This window comes from Lepidochelys kempii, chromosome 8 (genome assembly GCF_965140285.1).
Source record: "Lepidochelys kempii isolate rLepKem1 chromosome 8, rLepKem1.hap1, whole genome shotgun sequence".
In the NCBI taxonomy this organism is placed as follows: domain Eukaryota; kingdom Metazoa; phylum Chordata; order Testudines; family Cheloniidae; genus Lepidochelys; species Lepidochelys kempii.
Window position 1 is genome coordinate 26,819,782 of NC_136387.1, and position 20,885 is coordinate 26,840,666.

Genomic DNA, 20,885 nt, shown 5'->3' on the forward strand with positions numbered 1-20,885 from the left:
TTCAGTCAGCTGCATGGAGGATAAAAAAGAGGAAAGCCTTTTCACCTTCTCTTCCTTCACTCATGGTGACAAGCTATGCAATGTTTCTGAAGAAACGAGTTAAGTCTTCTACTGTTTAGTTGAAAACATAATACCTCCAAGGCAAACATCATGGTGAACAACATGTGCTTCATAATCCCATTTTAACGTACGCATGTGAATATTATTTGCCTTTAAGTTATAGACTTTACGAGCCAATACAATCAAAGATAGTAAGGGGTATGTGTGGTTGCAGGGAACTAGTAAATTTAACAATTTAAATTAAAATGTATTGGAAACCCTTAAAATGTTTCCTTTTAACATGTTTAGAAATAGGTAAAGTATTACTGTTACAAGCAGATGTTCCTTTTAACAGCCACTACCACTGGTACTGTTTAGAACTTACCTAAGAGTAAAAGGAAACTTTTTAGAGGTGCTGACTAGAACTACTTTTGTTTTTATAGCTATCAGGGGACATTAGTCTTAAGCCGCTTCTGGAACTGTGGAGTGAGAACATATAGTTAAAAGAAGAGGACTGAGTCACAAGCTCTTTGGGGAAGAGATAAGGACAGTAGGCTAATGCCATGCAGTCTCAGGCAGAGGTACACCAATATGGCACCACATAAACTGTTTTCCTAGATTTCTGGTAACCCCTTGTTCAAAGATTCCAATTTACAAGGGAAGAAATCAGGATACTACAACTGAAAATGATTTTCAGAAAACTCTGCTTACATATTTGGCAAGAAAATCATTGTAATTGGCAATATTAAAAGGCTAGTCCTTAGATACTTGGTACACACTACTGTTCACTGGTAATACAATCTACCTCACACCAGAAAAAATGTAGATTGAATGTTGGGTAACCTCCTACTGAAAAGTGTAAGGCGACCTTGAAATGAGTCGTCCTTTTTTTTTGGTCAAGTGAGAGCTGTGTGGATAATGGATTTGAAAAGTACTCTGAAAAGCTTTCCTATTATGGATATTAAAATGCTAACAGATTCTGCTCATGTTCACTTAAATGTTTCTCAAGTGGTTCAGGCCATCTCAGGTTTTTTTAAAAAGTCAGTACAACTTCCAGCGATGAGTTTCCCCAGTACCAGCTCCCTCGTGGACAAGACCAGCTGAGAAAACCCTTGTGTGGCTTTTAGTCAGCTAGAAACATAACTGCATCCTGAGACAGAATTCTTCATTGTTAGACAGTGGCCACCTGTTGGTCAAAATGATACTGACAATGAAAGTTTGTGATACTCCACAAATACACACACACACACACTATGAAAGACAAATCAGATGGAGGGTAGTCTATTAACTGGGAAACACAGGAATAACCATCAACCAAAACAAAAATGCTTTATGCACAGTACTTAAAAACTCAGCTTGTCAAAATACCACAGACATCAGGGTCTTTGTGAATACATTTTACTTTTTAAAGTAAAGTATCGGGGGGGGGGAAGGGGAAGGGAACAAGAATTCTGAACTAAAAATAACGAAAGAACTAGAAAGAAAAGCCATCCAAAAGAGGAGATGTAGTTTCACAAGGAATGCTCTCCCACTCCAGATGGGATAATAATAATAATAAAAAAAAACAGAAAGGATAGTGGAACTCAGGAGACTTGCTCTTTTTGCCTTAGTTCCCCATCTAAACAATCGGAATTGTGATTCAACCATCTTTTGACTCATGTCCCTTCCCCCGCACAGTCTTGTGAGTGTCCCTCCAAGTGTTTGCCCACTAGACCTGATGGCAACACTCATCCTGGGGAGAGGACAACTCTGCCCAAGGCCTTTGACTGGGAGTGGGTGGGTGCCTTAGGCTCGATTAACTCTTTGCCATTTAATATGTCTTCTTTGAGGTTACAGGGTTCTTTACTCCTTAGGGCCAAACTGATTGAAACCTCAATAGTAGACTTCCTTAAAAGAAGATTAAAAACAGAAAAGTGGATTTAAACAAAAATAAATGGTTTGCTTAGCATATCTAGATTTATATCTCTCATAAGCAAGACTAGATAAGGCTGTCAGCTTCCTCTTAGCAATGGCCAAAGTGGCCATCTATAACACCAGAGAGGTGGTTCTCTGCGACTGTGGGGCCTATTTCTGATCATCCCTCCATTCACACATCTGGGCAGAGTTCCTTTGGGCGGTGTCTGCTGGCTCCCTTGAAACCTTTGAGGAGCAGTGGGCGCTGTCCAGAGATATCTTATCAAGCCCCCAGCACCTGGGTTTGCTTGTACACCCAAACAGGCCTCCTTGTGATTTAGGGTAGCTATACACATGCCCACTCTCCTGTTAGTGACACAAAGACATTTTAATATTACCATTTCAAAGACTTGGCAACCCATCTCAGAGACTGCTATTCACAGACCACACTCTTCTCAATATCAACCCCCAACTCATTTTCCGTTATTAATTTGACATACAATACTTTGTCATGGGGCTAAAAATCCTTTTTTCCCCTTTCATCCATTGTCTTGTCTTTTTTAATTGTAAGCTCTTTAAGGGCAAGGACTGGTTCTTACTGTTGTTGGCTCAAGCCTCTCAGTACAAATAATAAATATCTGCTGATTTGCAATATAGTCATACAGTCATGTCATGGTTTATATAGTTTCCTGGCTACATCACTACGTTAAAACAAGTTATTATTACAGTATGCGGATATGTTGTTACTGCACTGTTAATGCAGTATTTGCCTGAATAGATTGAATCAATACAGTTAATTTATCACTTCACATAGATTTGACCTTTGAAAGATGAGTCCTCTTTCCTTATGCTTATAGTAACTATTTAAAAAATAGTCCTTATATGCATCATATAAACCCATTCTGTAGTATGTTTTGGAGGCTATGTTGTTCTGCATTTTGTGTTCCATCTCTTTCTTCTGTTGCTCACACAATCAAAATATGTTTTAAACTCTTCACTATAAATGCAGAGCACAGAAGGGATTCACTAATGTTGTCTGGAGATTATCATAGTAGTAGGAGTTTGTTCAACCTATAAGGTTCACATTGCGGTCCATCATAATGGGCAGTTGCATTTTGTGCAGAGATACTTCAAAATTGTCAGATATACAGTTAAAGTTAATTAGAAATTAGAAACAGAAACATGCTTATTGCAATCCTACTATCATTCCATTTGTGGTATTCCTGGTTACAGTTAATGTACAAGTTAATAGCACTATATGACCCTTATTTAAATGAAGTTTAATAAAAAAAACCATCAGCTGTGCAGCACCACTGGGCCTCAAAGAAGACATAAACACTGTATGTTAGAAATATGTTTAGCAATGCTATTATCACTTGAGTACCTTCAGAAGTGGATCTGTAAGGAGGAATCATATGCGTTCAGATATGGTTCCCAAGGAGATCTGCAACATCATTTCTGTTCTTATTTTCAGTGCCTCTGTAATAACTAATTTAGTCCTTTACCAGCTCATTGGCTGCTAACTTTATCTTTTATGAAACTTGGATAAGTGTATCCCTAAATAGAGAGCAGTTGGCTCCTGGTCACAACTTGAAATCTACTGCTCACTAAGCTTAGCACTAAACATGGAGATGAGGTGGGTGAAATATGAAACACAATGTATGCTATGAAATCTTTCAGCCTCATTCCAAGGACAGAGATTTTTCAGCAACTGGAAAGCACAGGGTTCCCATGCATAGCTTCAAACAAAAGAGTAACACAATGTGGCTTACCAGAAGTGGAGTCCAATTTTAAAGTTCCATAAAACTGAAGTTGAGGGAATTTCTGACCCTGTGTCTCCCCACACCTCCGTACTGCTAAATTACCCCTAGCAGAGATTATTTATCTCTGTGTCTAAAAATAATTTCCTGGGAAAGGGTCCTCAAATCCTCCCCTGCCTTCCCACATGCATACTTAACATTGTGTGTAATTTGAAGTGTATCGATGAACAGTGTGCTATATTGTCAATATATTTTGTGTCCATTCCCCTGCCTTGCTCCTTATGTTATCATTCACACCTGTCTGAATTGAGCAAAACACACTAGCAGATCAGAATGGTAGCAGCTTGCGCTAGCACTGGACAATGGTGAAACAGGCCCTGTATTTGGCTTGGCAGTACCCCTTTTGGCTCAAACAGCCAGCCAGCATAACTGCAATTGCATCTACATGATGTAAGAGGAATATCTCCTCAGAAGTGCTGATTGGTGGTGTTCACCCATTATCCTGTCTATACATACTTCAGTGCAGTGAAGAATCAAACCTCAGGAGTGAAAGAACCAGTTTTATTCTTGACTTCTATGCATGGCTGTAAGGACACTGCTACCACCCCCTCACTTCATATTATGCACCCACGCAGGGCTAGGCAAAGGGGGGTCTGAACACACAATAGAACGGTAGCATGTTTAGCAAGTAACAGAGAAGGATCCATACCATGTGAAAACCTTTATAATCAAACCTTTAGTCACTCTTCAGTATCCTGGCAATTAAACCATTACTATAGGAAACTCAGTGGCTCAACGATAGACATTTCTTGTATACTCGAGTGAATGCAAGTGTAACTATGTGCAACCATGTGTGGCGAATCTGTCAGAGCTAACAGCAGGAACTTTGATAAGAGTTCTCCATCAGTAAACCTGTTTGATAGCTCAAGATCTTTGAATTGTTATTATTATAAGTGGCACCCAGGAGTGCTGCTACAGTTAAGGGTCTGTCAGAATTTCGTCCTCTCTTCTCCCCAGCTTTATTATACCTCAGTCATTTCTAGTTGTGTCAGGGCTGAAGCCATCTCATGTAAGTTGACAGCAATAAGCCATTCTGTTTTTCTCCTCTGAATGATCAAATGGATTTTTAGGGCAGGAATTGATGCTCACCAGACAGGCTGAGGAGCATGTCACCACATGCCTTAAGGTTCTGGAGCAAGTTGGAGTGATTAACAATGATTAACAAGAACACACATTGTTTGTGAATTGGGTCTCTCTTCCTATCAGGAGAATGGGAAAATTTGTTCATGAAAGTTTCAGCCAGAATAGAAAAGGGAGTTGTTTTGAGGTATAGATTTCTAAGAGTACTGATATTGTAAGGAAGTCCTTTGGCCTAAGGTGGGGAAGTAGAGTGGATTTGGGAAAGTTTGAGAAGCTTGTTTTGAGCATTTCTCTCTTCAGAAAACATTCAGTAGGAGACAGAGGCCTGAAGAGCCAACAGCCAAAATTGAAATAATAGATGGGGTTTTGTGATGGTGTCTGACCTGACAAAGGAGATATGGATGTAATGCATTTGTGGTAGCTACAGTAGGTAGATCACACATTGTTAGCTTTTAAATCCTTGTTAAGATCAGAAACTCTGTAGCCAATTCCTTCTTTTCTGAACCCAAGACTCAAATGGTCCCCTCTGCATCTATGAGTGGAGGAGAGAACAAGGTAGATCACAGCTCAGGGAGCATGGGACTCTGCTTTAAGAGATGCACCCATCTTTCTGCACTGAAGCCCCTACCCCTCTGGGGATGGTTAGGATTGGAGGGATAGCTATCTGTTCTTCATGGGATTGGTTCCACACCAATCCCTGGGGGGTGACATAATGGAAATTAAAGCTCACTCCACTGAGGTGGAGTTTGAGAGCTCCAGCAGGTATGAAAGACATGGCAATAGAACATAGAGGCATAGAGTGCCATAGCCTTCAGCAGATTCCTCAGGATCTCTAGGGGTGGGAGTGGGGTCCAAACTAATGTGGCAGGGAAAGGAGGAAACCAGCCAACATATATATTAGAATATAGGACATTGGAGATCGTATTGCCCAGAGAGGAGATGCATTTTAGGGCACAGAGGAAGTGCAGAGTGACTAAGATAATGTACTTAAAGGTAAAGTGTATAGGGGAAAAGGAGGATAGTCAGAGGGGAGTGAACAGAGCAGCTTTGAATAGTTGAAAGAGAAATGGAGTAGTAAGGAGAAGGTGAGTCACAGCAGCTGCAGTTTCTGTGCTAGTTATTCACATTACGTGGAGAGGCTAATCCAGGGTTTGAAATAACTAATGGAGCTTTCAGGCAAGGTATCTGCTTGCAGTACCAAATTTGCAGCAGACATTGAAGCTGAAGAATTTGAAGAGTGTAACAAAAACGTTGACTACTTTACAAAGTGCCAGTGGGTTTGCAGAGTGCCTCATGGCATCACCAGCATCTGCACCAGAGTGTCACAAAATCCCTTCGCAAAGGTTCCATGGGGATTTGGTGGATTCACCAGGTAGTGCACAGATTCAATTCCATATATATAGACTTAAGATATACCATAGAATTGTTCACATACTCCTTGCATAAGGCAAAGGCACAATAGGTTCCAAAAGTCCCACTTATGGAGATTGCTTCACTAGAACTACAGAATGACCTAATGGGAGCCCTCCTGAGGCTGTAGAACCAATGATTCACAAAGCTATTTCACAGATTTCCTATAACTGCTGTACTTCTTGGAGTCTTCCAAAAACTCCCTGGTATTGTAGACAGCTGAAATATGTCACTTTAGGGATTAAAGATTTCTTCAATAAGAGTGCCTGAAGCTGTGGGCCATAGCAGGACAGAGTGCCCTGATCTTCAAGATTGCATTTTGTTGTCCCTATGAGGTTATATCTAACTCAGTCCCCTTGGAGTTAGAAACTGGTTTACAGGCTCCCCAGGGTTTTAAGCCACATTACAGAAATCCTTTGGGAATATAGACTACAGAAGTTGCTTCACTCTCTTGACATTTCAACTTGCCTACTGAAAAAAAAAAGAAGTATAATAATACAAGTATCTCCTGACAATTTGTATTGTGCTGGGATGCGTGCAAAAAATAAAACACTGTTAAAAAGTGTTGTGTCCAGTGTAGTTGTAGCCATGCTGGCCCCAGGATATTAGAAAGACAAGGTGGATGAGGTAATATCTTTTATTGGACTAACTCCTGTTGGGCTTTGTCTACACTGGAACTTGGTTGGCAAAACTTTTGTCATTCTGGGGTGTTAAGAAACACATGGTGTGAACAGCGCTTTGTCAGCAGGAGTGCTCTCCTGCCAACAAAGCTGCTGTTGCTCATTGGGGGTGGAATTTTTTTGTCGGCAGGAGAGTTTTTTGCGGCTGACAAACAGCAGCTGCTCTTTGCGCCTTTTAGCAGCACGGCTGTAACGGCACAGCTGTGTCGCTAAAAGTTGCATAGTGTAGACATAGCCTTGGTGAGAGAGACAAGCTTTGGAGCCTCACAGAGCTCTTCTTCAGGTCTGGGAAATGAACTCCCAGCCTCAGAGCAAAATACAATGTGGAATACATTGTTGAGCGTAATTAGTTAGCACATATTGTAAGAGACCATTCAAGATAGAGGGGCCCATTAACACCTCTGCAGTCATAGGGCAAAAAGAGGGGGTTAGTGGGTGACAGATTGTTGTACTAAGCCATAAATCCAGTGTCTCTGTTCATTCCATAATTTTTTGTGTCTATCAGAGGAATTATTTTAAGCTCCCAGCATAAATACACAGTAGTTATGGTATGTGAAAGTTCAGTCCTAAGTGCTCCAGTAAATTACATGTACTTTTCAGATCACTGTATCCTCCATCTTTTGTCTTAGTGTTGCGCTTAAGTTTTACTGAGAAAGAACTGGATGTAGCTGAAGAATAGCTGCTCTTGTCTATTGTTGAGAGGTGCATTATCTGTGCAGAACACAGTGATTTAAGAAGCAGTCAGATGACTTGTTCCATGGGTGAAAAGCACCATCCATGCCTATGGTTATTCATATTAACAAGATCCTCAATATCTTTCTCCCAAGATTTTGAAATCTTGACAATGTTCACAACATGGAAAACCAGTTCTCATCCAGTTCTTCTACCCACCACTGAACAGCAGTGCTGAAACTGATCAGACTATTGTTAACTTTCCAACAGGTGAGTTTTAACCCCTGCTATAAAGTGGTGGGCAGTAATGAAACTGACAAGAATCATGTCTATTTAAGGCAGAGGCTTTCAGGGTTTCTAGGTTTTCCCAGCTCCAGGAACACCCGCCAGATGGACGGCCAGGGATCCCAGAGACCTTATTTTGTTTCAAGTTTCAGTGTTTCTGATACAAAATATTACTGGAATTCCAATGTATGAAAATTCTTTTTTTTTTTTTTGGTCTTTTTATCCCAGTTCAGGAAGAAAAATATTTCCAGAACCCCAATATGTTTCCATGCAACTAACATTTTGTTTCCCAGCTAGCTCTAATTATGATATTTCCAAAGCAATTATGCAAACTAAAGGGGCCAGTGTCTTTTTTATTTGCACTCATGAAAATATTAAAATATTTGGGGTTAAACTTTGAGATTGTATGGGCATTATGAAAGCAGGATTTGAACGAATCCCTTCAGGCAAAAATCTGAACTTTGGACTGTTTTTTTTTCCAAACTGACCAGCCCTTTCAGTACTTTGGCTCATCAGTACATATTTCTTAACACATATCTAGAAATGCTGTGAGTGAATGAGAATGCAAACATGAATCTTTAACCAGAGGATAGAAATACCATAAAAATTTACAGTAGCAACACCAAAAAAAATTCAGCCGAGGGTAACTTCATAGTAGAAAAATTTGCACTTACTTAAAAGTGTAGGATAGGCAATGTGCAATGGATAGAGAATCTTCAGCTTTATTTAATCACTTCACTTTTCATTTGAAAAGTAATTCATCATGGAAAGTCAGTGGGGTAGAGAGAGCACTAATTGCAGCAAAATATCAAGGACAGTTTTCCTCTGTCTTAATTAAACATTAATGAGTAAAGTTATTTGCAAATGCATGCAGTGGGGATGGACTTGTCAATCCAAGTTTGGTAAATAGTGACACTGGGTGTCAAAATAAAACACCTTAATTGATTTATACAGAAATAGTTTAAAAAGAGTACACCTGGACTGACATTTCTTCAGGTTTTTATAGAGTAGTTTCCTTATGAATTATTTATAGAGAAACTTGGCCTGACCTATCTTAATTACACAAGTGATTGTTTCCAAACTAATCAATTTTGTAAGGGAAGTGAATCTCTTCACTGTTAGTCCTTGCTACCTCAGTAAGGATACAGAATGAAAAATATGACTTATTTTGATTAAAACCTTTTTCTCTTCTCAATCTGTCAATGCCAACTGTATCTATAGTATTCTACCAATAGTATTCTTCCATTTACTTGTGTGCTCTTCAGAAGGCTAGTTCTAATTTTAAATATGACTAAGTTATGCATATATTGGTGAGGTTTGTTTAGTGAGCAAGACACCTGTGAGAAATCTAAGAGCAGTACCTACTTTTGTATGTCTAGCCATAGGGCACATACAGTAAATGAATAAATACAGAGGTTAAAAAATGAAGAGTCCAGATTATTTAGCATTAGGCGGAGATTGGAATTTAAGTGATGAGTGGTAAATATTCAGCATTTCTGAAGCAAGCTAATACACTGGATATCAAGAAAAGTGGCTCAAATGAGAGAACTTCCTCTTCTCTTACTAAGAATATATATTTTTTTATTTATAGAACATTTCACAACAATAGAAATGCATACACAAATAAAAAGTAAAAAGACAAGAGCCAGAAGTGATCAGTGCTAAGTATTACAAAACCCCAACTCACACCTACATTTCACATTTTAGAAAAATAAAACTGTAATAAATGACAACAGCAATCTATTTGGATATGGAGAGGACCTTTCTCTTAGGATGAGAATGTAAATTTGGTCTCCTGTTAACAAATGCAGTTGGGAATGATGCTGATCAGGACAGGGTTAACATTTTTGCTGCAAAGTTCTACTCAACTAACTACTTCAAGCAGAAAACATAAAATGAAGACATTATAGGAGAAAGACTAATGCATATAAGAGAAAAGGTAAAGAGAAATTGAAGCTCTATTTAGGAAAGCGTCCAGATTCAGAAAAGCACTGAAGCAAATGGTGAAATCCTACTGACTTCTGTAAGACTTAAATGTTTTCCTGAATCAGAGTCATAATGTCATCCCATAACTCTAAAGAAAAATATTGCCAGGCTGATTTCATATACAGTGTACTGGCATTCATTTATTGAAGTCAGTAGGACTATTAGCCATATGTAGAAGTTATATGTGTACCTAACTCTTTGCAGGACTGGGACCCAATAATTGCTTGAAATCATCCCCAAAGTCTTTGTGTTTACAGAGAGCATCATCCAGGGCCCAGACATGAAGCACTTAAACATGACTAATACTTATGGAATAGTCCCACTGAAACCAGAAAGCATACTCTTGTGAGTGTTTGCAGAATAGTAGATAATAAATAAATTCAAAAACAGTTTTATTCATGAACAAAAATTAGTTCTGTAAATTGTTTCAGTCTTCAGAGAACACCACTGTAAGCACATTTTGTGTGACTACAAAGCCACTTCTTTTGAGCCTTAGAAATATTTATTTTTAAGCTTGGAAGGATTGGATTTTTATTGATAGATGTTGGTTTCACACACAAACCATTTCTATTGAAGATCATCAACATTACTGATAGGCAAAGTAAGGCAAAGTGCTGCTTGAGAGCGTATTAGAATTTGATGTAAGGATATTTCCTTTGTATATTTTGACATGTGATGTTGACATTTTGTCGTTTAATGGTTATAAAGCTTTAAGTTTTAGAAATCGTCTGTCATGAAATACCATAATTGTTGTCTGATCCAGCATAATTTCCCAGAACTGTAGACATTTAAATAAATATGCGTAACCATAACTTTGGGCAACCATGAACATGTACATCTATAAAAAAAGAAAAAAATGCTTAAAAATAAACATTGATATTATTTAAAAATGAATTCTGACAAGGCTATGTATATTTCATTAAAACTATGCAATAAAATAAGTTTGGAGAGTTAGGTACCACCACAAATGATGAGTATTTATTATACCAAGATTTTCTCTCCACAAATCCCTAAAAGGTTTTTTTTTTTAAAGAACAAACTATCTCCTCCATGAAAACATTGACAGCATTGAAGGCACAGTTATTCATCAGCAACATAGTATGCCACAGGTCCAACTGGAGAGTCACCAAACTTGATATGCCAAAGTATCACAATTTAAACATTAACTGACTCTTTTCACAAAGAATATAAATCATTCCCTGAGCAGTCTTTATCTGGATGAGAAAAAAATAGCAGTTTGTGATAAATCTGCACATCTTTAGACAGTTGTTTTGCTGCACAAATAACAAAGCTATTCATATGCAATAGATTATATAAACTAGTATACTCTCCAGTAAGAAAAGGAGTAATTGTGGCACCTTAGAGACTAACCAATTTATTTGAGCATAAGCTTTTGTGAGCTACAGCTCACTTCATCGGATGCATAAAGTGGAAAAAAAATGCATTTATGCATCCAATGAAGTGAGCTATAGCTCACAAAAGCTTATGCTCAAATAAATTGGTTAGTCTCTAAGGTGCCACAAGTACTCCTTTTCTTTTTGCGAATACAGACTAACACGGCTGCTACTCTGAATACTCTCCAGTGTTCCTACTTGGAGTAATTGAGAATATAAAAAATATCTCAACACAACTCAGCAGGTCTGACTCTAAAAATTCAAACGTGGAAGTTAGTTAATGTGGAAAGTAAGAATTAGTCAATTATAAAATCAAGAGGCCACAGATATTTTTATTGCTTTAGGTTTGTTTGTTTAATTACCCAAGAATTTGCAGGAATACATGCTGTTTTTCAGATAAAACCAGAACTATTGGGGTTTTCCTTTCAGTGTCCTTTAGTTAGTTAGTTAGTTAATTTCTTTATTTATTATGAAGAAAGGGCCAGAATGTCAACCCCTTATGCATATTGGTGGGCAGCTACTCACATGAATACTCTCATTTCATTAAAAAGAAAAGGAGTACTTGTGGCACCTTAGAGACTAACACATTTATTTGAGCATAAACTTTTGTGAGCTACAGCTCACTTCATTGGATGCATTCAGTGGAAAATACAGTGGGGAGATCTATATACATAGAGAACATGAAACAATGGATGTTACCATACACACTGTAACCAGAGTGATAACTTAAGATGAGCTATTACCAGCAGGAGAGTGGGGTGTGTGGGGGGCACCTTTTGCAGTGATAATCAAGATGGGCCATTTCCAGCAGTTGACAAGAACGTCTGAGGAACAGTGTGTGTGTGTGGTGGGGGAATAAACATGGGGAAATAGTTTTACTTTGTGTAATGACCCATCCAGTCCCAGTCTTTATTCAAGCCTAATTAATTGTATCCAGTTTGCAAATTAATTCCAATTCAGCAGTCTCTCATTGGAGTCTGATTTTGAAGTTTTGTTGTTGAAGAATTGCAACTTTTAGGTCGTAATCGAGTGACCAAAGAGATTAAAGTGTTCTCCAACTGGTTTTTGAATGTTATAATTCTTGACATCTGATTTGTGTCCATTTATTCTTTTACGTAGAGACTGTCCAGTTTGACCAATGTACATGGCAGAGGGGCATTGCTGGCACATGATGGCATATATCACATTGGTGGATGTGCAGGTGAACGAGCCTCTGATAGTGTGGCTTGATGTGATTAGGCCCTATGATGGTGTCCCCTGAAGAGATATGTGGACACAGTTGGCAACGGGCTTTGTTGCAAGGATAGGTTCCTGGGTTAGTGGTTCTGTTGTGTGGTGTGTGGTTGCTGGTCAGTATTTGCTTCAGGTTGGGGGGCTGTCTGTAAGCAAGGACTGGCCTGTCTCCCAAGATCTGTGAGAGTGATGGGTCGTCCTTCAGGATAGGTTGTAGATCCTTGATGATGCGTTGGAGAGGTTTTAGTTGGGGACTGAAGGTGATGACTAGTGGCGTTCTGTTATTTTCTTTGTTGGGCCTGTCCTGTAGTAGGTGACTTCTGGGTACTCTTCTGGCTCTGTCAGTTTGTTTCTTCACTTCAGCAGGTGGGTATTGAAGTTGTAAGAATGCTTGATAGAGATCTTGTCGGTGTTTGTCTCTGTCTGAGGGGTTGGAGCAAATGCGGTTGTATCGTAGAGCTTGGCTATAGACAATGGATTGTGTGGTGTGGTCTGGGTGAAACCTGGAGGCATGTAAGTAGGAATAACGGTCAGTAGGTTTCTGGTATAGGGTGGTGTTTATGTGACCATCGCTTATTAGCCCCATAGTGTCCAGGAAGTGGATCTCTTGTGTGGACTGGTCCAGGCTGAGGTTGATGGTGGGATGCAAATTGTTGAAATCATGGTGGAATTCCTCAAGGGCTTCTTTTCCATGGGTCCAGATGATGAAGATGTCATCAATGAAGCACAAGTAGAGTAGAGGCATTAGGGGACGAGAGCTGAGGAAGCGTTGTTCTAAGTCAGCCATAAAAATGTTGGCATACTGTGCGGCCATGCGGGTACCCATAGCAGTGCCGCTGATTTGAAGGTATACATTGTCCCCAAACGTGAAATAGTTATGGGTGAGGACAAAGTCACAAAATTCAGCCACTAGGTTTGCCATGACATTATCGGGGATACTGTTCCTGACGGCTTGTAGTCCCTCTTTGTGTTGAATGTTGGTGTAGAGGGCTTCTACATCCATAGTGGCCAGGATGGTGTTTTTAGGAAGATCACCGATGGATTGTAGTTTCCTCAGGAAGTCAGTGGTATCTCAAAGATAGCTGGGAGTGCTGGTAGCATAGGGCCTGAGGAGGGAGTCTACATAGCCAGACAATCCTGCTGTCGGGGTGCCAATGCCTGAGATGATGGGGCGTCCAGGATTTCCAGGTTTATGGATCTTGGGTAGCAGATAGAATACCCCAGGGGTGTGTCTGTGCGGATTTGTTCTTGTGCTTTTTCAGGGAGTTTCTTGAGCAAATGGTGTAGTTTCTTTTGGTAACCCTCAGTGGGATCAGACGGTAATGGCTTGTAGAAAGTGGTTTTGTAGAGCTGCCTAGCAGCTTCTCGTTCATATTCCGACCTATTCATGATGACAACAGCACCTCCTTTGTCAGCCTTTTTGATTATGATGTCAGAGTTGTTTCTGAGGCTGTGGATGGCATTGTGTTCTGCACGGCTGAGGTTATGGGGCAAGTGATGCTGCTTTTCCACGATTTCAACCCGTGTACATTGGCAGAAGCACTCTATGTAGAAGTCCAGTCTGTTGTTTTGACCTTCAGGAGGAGTCCACCCAGAATCCTTCTTTTTGTCATCTTGGTAGGAAGGTCTCTGTGGGTTAGTATGATGTTCAGAGGTGTTCCATAAATCTGGAAATCCTGGATGCATTTTTCTTAAGCCAGACTTCAGAGGAGTTGCACTTACTCATATCAGCTTTGAATTTAACCCTGGATGTGTTTCAAATTATGGAATGACAAAGTCTTATTCAAATGTTATTTACTTACTGTGAACTCAAGCAAACCAAGCCAACCCTTATAAACTAGTTAACAGCATTTATTTTGTTGTGTTGCTCACAGCACTTTTTGCTACCTTGCTTTCTGTCTGTCTCTCTTAGGTATTTTTATAGCACCTAGCATTTGAAGTGAAGGGTGAGAAAGAGACAGAAGCCAAATTGACATATAACCCACCACCAACAACAAAAAACTGTTTTGAATTGTAAAAGCACCACCCTGCCTATACAGCATGGTACACCCACTAGTGTATAGGATGAAAGCAAGCCATTTGAGGAAAGAGTCCAAATGAACCACTCTGATGGAATGTGCTGATTTCCGGTCTGTACCAAAAGATCCAAGTACAATTTTTCTGCTGGCTCTGGTTCACCCACTCCCTCCCTTTCCCCTTGTGATGTTTACAAGACTATTGCTGTTTAAAGATAGAGTAAGGCATGGATTGACATTCACCCCAAACAATGCCCTTAGAGGTGGCCAAGTTGTATTCCCCACAAATTAACTAAACAGTAAATGTTGCTGCTACCAGATAACTTATTCAAGAAGAATTTTTCTTGAAGCATTCCACACGGGAGCTGCTAGTCGAGCTTCTTATTGTCCCTCCCTTCAACTCCCGTTCTCCTCATCTCTGCATTACTTTTGGCTTCCTCCCTTTTTTTTTTTTGTCTTGTACATCTGCTGGGTATGCAACTGTTAGTGTCACTACACACAGCTGTTGCATTACTGATCAGAGTTTCACAATCTGTCCCATTTATTCTATTACTGCTATTTCATACACACTTTTTCTCCTTTCACATTCACCTCTACATTGCAGTGAACTTTAACTAACATTCAGTTGTTTAAACAGATGAATACACTGATAATATGATCTTATGGCTGGGAAAGTCTCCGCACTAGCTAAAATGGCAAACAATGCAATATATCTATTCTAAACTGGAAACAATGTATACTTCAACAGCATGTGTCAGCTCTATGCATTTCCTATGGAACTGTCATTAAACATGCCATTATTGCAGACAATGAAATCATTCAGCACAATGGAGGTTATTATGGCAAATGATGATAGAGTTATTTGCATATGCAAACACAATAGCTACAATAGCTACACGAAGGGATTGCAGAAGCCAGGGCTAAAATGCCTTGGTTGTGTCTTGAGGTACCTACAAAATTCCACAGGATCTGCTGGAACTGTTAGGAAACTTAAGAACTTATTTAAATACATGTGATTAGCTTATCCACTTCTATAAAGAAGCCTACAGAAAGCGAGAGGGGGGAATATGTTATGGAGTGCCCAGATAACTGTCCCATCAGGTAGAAGAATTTTTTATGCTGTGGAGAAGTCATTGTGAACCTGTAGTTACACAAGGAAGGGGAAGGCTCCATAGAATGTGATTGTATGGACTGATTCACCCACTCCAATGACTGGACAGTAGTGATCATTACAGTGTCATTTACATTTAAAGATGCTTGGACTTGGAAATACCCTGAGTCATCAGTCAATGCTGCCATAGGGAGTAGTTGGCCCCATGCTCTAATCCCACCTACTCACAGTCACTTCCAGCTGAAGAACTTTCTTGTTGTCATAGAAGGGAGGATTGTTCCACAAATTAATTTCATTCTATAAAGTTTCTTCTATTGTCCTTGTCACTGTAGTATTTGAACATGCTCCATTGCATATTATGTGACACCATAGCATCTGTCTTGTGGTTCATTCTCTCTCTCTCCCTCTCTCCCAGGGTGGTGGTGTGTCTGATTTTGGGAGGGATTTGGGTTTTTTTTAATGCGCACGTAGCTATGTGTTTATGTTAAATAAGATCAAAGGAGTGTGTCCTGCATTTGGAGTAGAAGATGGTGAGGTTTGTGATGGTCCTTATTTCCAGTGGGAGTTTATTACACAGTCTCGGACTGGCCTCTCACACGTTTTCATCACTGCACCTAGCTGCTCCTCCAAAATCTTTGTCTTCTGCATGGATGAACTTTACCTCATGGTAGACAGCTCCATTATACCTAAGGAGTGGAGCTGTTAAGCATGATCTTCATCCAAGAGCTTTAGGCTGTTTTAGATATGCTGGGCCTAGGCCATTGAGTTACTTGAAGGACCTAGACCTTGAAATTTGATATGCTCCATGAGGCCGAGAGAGAGCAAAGGACAGGTTTCATGTTCTGAGGATAGCCAGTGTTGCTGATGAGATGAACTGCTGCAGTATTGTCTACTAGTGGGATTTTCCTAAAGGCTGATGGTTTTGTACAGTGGTAAATTATTTGGCTGTAGTCCAGATGGGATTACTAGTTTCTTTCCTCCTACCGGTTCGGATCCGCTATATCTGGGTCACTTTCATGCACAGAGCAGAGGAGATGTTCTAGCTCTTTGTTTTTCCTATCCTTTATAATAGATCACATTGATGTACTTTTAACACTTTCATCCACCATCCCAGTTCACTCAGGTTCTAATTTAGACATTATTTAGTGTTTCACTGGGATCTCCATGAGTAGCCAGATTCTTGTGTATATTCTGCATGAAGAAAGTTTACACATGATCCTGGTCCCGAATAAAGTGTCTTATTTGTGTGATCACACTAAAGTGTCGATAGGAATCATTAAGACTGCACTTGTGAAACACATCATTTAAGACACAAACTGGTCAGAATAAGAGTTGGATGAATGTACAGAAAATGTGATTTTAATGGAATTGTAGGTCTAGGCTGGATGGTTCTGAAACTGTGCTGAACTGGAAATAAATTCTTTGGTGGCTGTGTAGCTTAGTGTGTTTACAACACTGAAGAGACAGGATTTTTTTTTTCTGTTTTGGGGGATATTATCCAATCCTCTACTGCTTTCCTAATGGAATTTGAAATCTGTCATTTCTTTTCATTTCTGTAAGGAGCAGCTTCTCTGTCAGCACAAGTAAGGGAATAGGACGGTTAATATCTGCTCCTTCAATTGATTCTATAGACGGAAATATTGTAGGTCCTGCAGTACATAACTAATGGCTGTTATTTTAACTGTATTTATGGCAGTAATGTGTTTCTTATCCCCACACAAAGAAATATCATTTTCTACAAGTTAAGACTAGTAACACAGGTCATTTACGGGGCTGTATGCTAGGTATTTCAGTGTTACTTGAAACTTTTCCACAGTAGATTCTCAGATTTTATTTAATCTAGTAGTTTCTTTAGGATGCTCACATCTTGAGATGGTATTTTATATTTCTAGATGTATTTTTGCATCTCATATGGTGCTGTGATTTCTCTCTGCCTGGGTCATTTTTTAGAAATATTTAAAATGATGGTCCACTTCACCCGTTCCACCTTTTCAATTCTTATACTTTAAATCATCTGCCAATATGGAGTGAATATTGTGTTGAATATAAATGACAATGGTATTGGCTAGTACCACATCACATTTAATTACCTTTAATAGATCTGGTTGAAGATAAGGAAAATGTATTCACTGATTTAATTATTCAATGAAAGTTGCCTTAATCAAATTATTCATTGAATAGCATCTGATCAGCTATGTAGCTAGTCTAAAAATGCACAAAGATTTGAATAACAAAATTTTCCAAATAATATTTGCAACAAAAATTCAACCAGTTCTGATATTTAATTTCCCCACAAACGACAACAAGTTATTACAAGAATGGCCATACTGTATCAGACCGATAATCCATCTAGTCCATTATCTGGCCTTACAGCAGTGGCCCGTGCCAGATACTTCAGAGGGAATGAACAGAACAAGGCAATTTATTGAGTGATCCATCCCCTGATGTCTAGTCCCAGCTTCTGTCAGTCAGAGGTTTAGGGACATCCAGAACATGGTGTTGCATCCCTGCTCACCTTGGCTAATAGCCAATGGTGGACCTATCCTCCATGAACGTATCTAATTCTTTTTTGAACCCAGCTATACTTTTGGCATTTACAGCATCCCCTGGCAACAAGTTCAATGGGTTGACTGTGCGTTGTGTGAAGAAGTACTTCCTTATGTTTCTTTTAAACCTGCTTCCTATTAACTTCATTGGGTGACCCTAGTCAGACTTTCTTCACACAATTCATGATTGTATAGACCTCTCTCATATCCCCAGTTAGTCGTGTCTTTTCCAAGATGAACAGTCCCACTCTGTTTCATCTCTCCTCATATGAAAGCTGTTCCATATCCCTAATCATTTTTGTTGCCATTTTCTGTACCTTTTCCAATTCTAATAAATCTTTTTTGAAATGGAGTGACCAGAACTGCATGCAGTATTCAAGGGGTGAGTGTACCATGGAGTTACATAGTGGCATTAAATATTTTCTATTTTATTATCTATCCTTTTTCTAATGGTTCGTAATATTGCTAGCTTTTTTGACTGCTGTTATACTTTGAGCTTTCAGAGAACTTTCCACAATGACTCCAAGGTCTCTTTCTTGAGTGGTAACTGAGGCTTTGTCTACACTACTGGGGTAAGTTGACCTAAGTTACTCTACTCCAGCTACGTGAATAATGTAACTGGAGTTGATGTAGCTTAGGTCGACATACCATGGTGTCTTCTCTGTGCTGCATAAACAGGAAATGATCTCCTGTCGATTTACCTTATTCTTCTCGGGAGCTGGAGTACCAGAGTTGACCAGAGAGAGCTCTGCCATTGATTTAGTGGATATTCACTAGACCAGCTAAATTGACAATCGCTGCATCGATTGCAGCAGCGTTGATCTCCCTGATAGTGAAGACAAGCCCTTATGCCCCATCATGTATTATGTATAGTTGGGATTATGTTTTCCAATGTGCATTACTTTGCATTTATCAACACTGAATTTTGTCTGCCTTTTTGTTGCCCAATCACCCACTCTTGTGAGATTCCTTTGTAACTCTTTGCAGTCTGCTTCAGACTTAACTATCTTGAGTAATTGTGTGTTGTCTGCAAACTTTGCAGCCTCACCATTTACCACTTTCCCCAGATCATTTAAGAATATATTGAACTACATATACTTGGGGGACCCTCTCCACTATGAAAACTGACCATTTATTCCTCCCCTTTGTTTCCTAATTTTTAACAAGTTACTGCTCCATGAGAGGACCTTCCCTCTTATCCCATGCCTGCTTAAAAGCTTTGGTGAGGGACCTTGTCAAAGGCTTTCTGAAGGTCTAAGTACACCCTATCCACTGGATCACCTTTGTTCACATGTTTGCTGACCCCCGCAATAAATTCCAGGAAATGGGTGATTAGACTCACCTTCATACCATCTTCTCTCAATAGAAGTGTCTAGTTGCTATTGCTAAGGAGACCGTGAAATGAAAAAAGCCTTACCCATAAATATGACAGGAGAAATAATTAGGTGAAAACATAATCACTCTGTATTAAAAATGGTCAAATTATCTGGGAGGCAGAAATGAGAATGTCAGCCTAACCACAGAACAACAGTGAGAAAAGAGGTAAATTAAAAAAACAGCAGATAGGGAAGAAACTGCTGAGGAGGCAAAGTGATGAAACATGCACACAAGATTAAAGAATTCAGATCCAGGTGTTCAACTAGAAATCACCTGAAATGATATCCTGAACTTACGGATTTCTAGTGAAATATTCTCAAAGAAGAAATTTCATATTATTAAGCATGAATTACATCCATTAGTGTGCAGCACGCTTTTGCCCTAATGATCTAATTCATAAAATGTGATACTGAAACTAGACAGCTCAATGAATTATACTGGACTGGCTGGCTCAGACAATGAGATATAGAGCCTCTTGTCTGTAGGCCAAGAGCTTGAAACTAGCACAGATCAGCTATTACCAAGTGATGGCTGTCAGTGATCTCCATTTAACTACCCATGGACCAGTACTACTACACCTCCATCAACTGGCACTAGTTGGTAGCTTTATTGATATTCTGAGGAGATAATCCAATGACCCAGAGTGCAAGGAGCTGGTTTGGATCCTGGCACTGCTGCTGTACCTTGTACCTCTTCTGCAATGGCTCTCTTAGCCACCACAGTAGCACAGAATTGCTGAGTTGCGAGAATACCTCAGCTATTCACTCTTCTCTTCCTGATTTGCCTTCAAACATCCTGTGCCACAAGCAATGTGGCTCAGCAAAGAGCAGGAGTTATACCAGCCTTCTGGCCCCCTTTTGCCAGTGTAGCAGATCAGGAAGAACTGATCCCTGGCCTATGTGCTCAAGTGGTAAAAGACAAAGATTGTTTCTGCTGCCTTGTGCAACAAGCAACAGGAAGTCACTGCTGGGGTTTTTGTACATGCTGTAGTTACATAATTCTGAATTTGGGTCATATAGCCAGCAAATTCCTTGTTATAAAGGGCTTGGCTTGAATATAAAGAATTGTATTGCAGTGGAAACAAACTGGACCCAGCAAGGATATTAAGTTTATAATATTCCTTCTTTACTTAGTTAAATCCATCTCTAGAAGATACAGTTTTAAACTTTGTGTTTCTAAAATTTTTCTAAAACCTTTTGCTCTTCTCAGTAAATTACAGCACATAATCCATTAGATAGTGTCTTAGCCTGTGATAGGGCTATGTGAAAAGTGGGGATTAAAAAAACACATCCTGTTTCTTATATTATAAATTATAAGAAATTTAACATTAAAAATCTTGTCTAC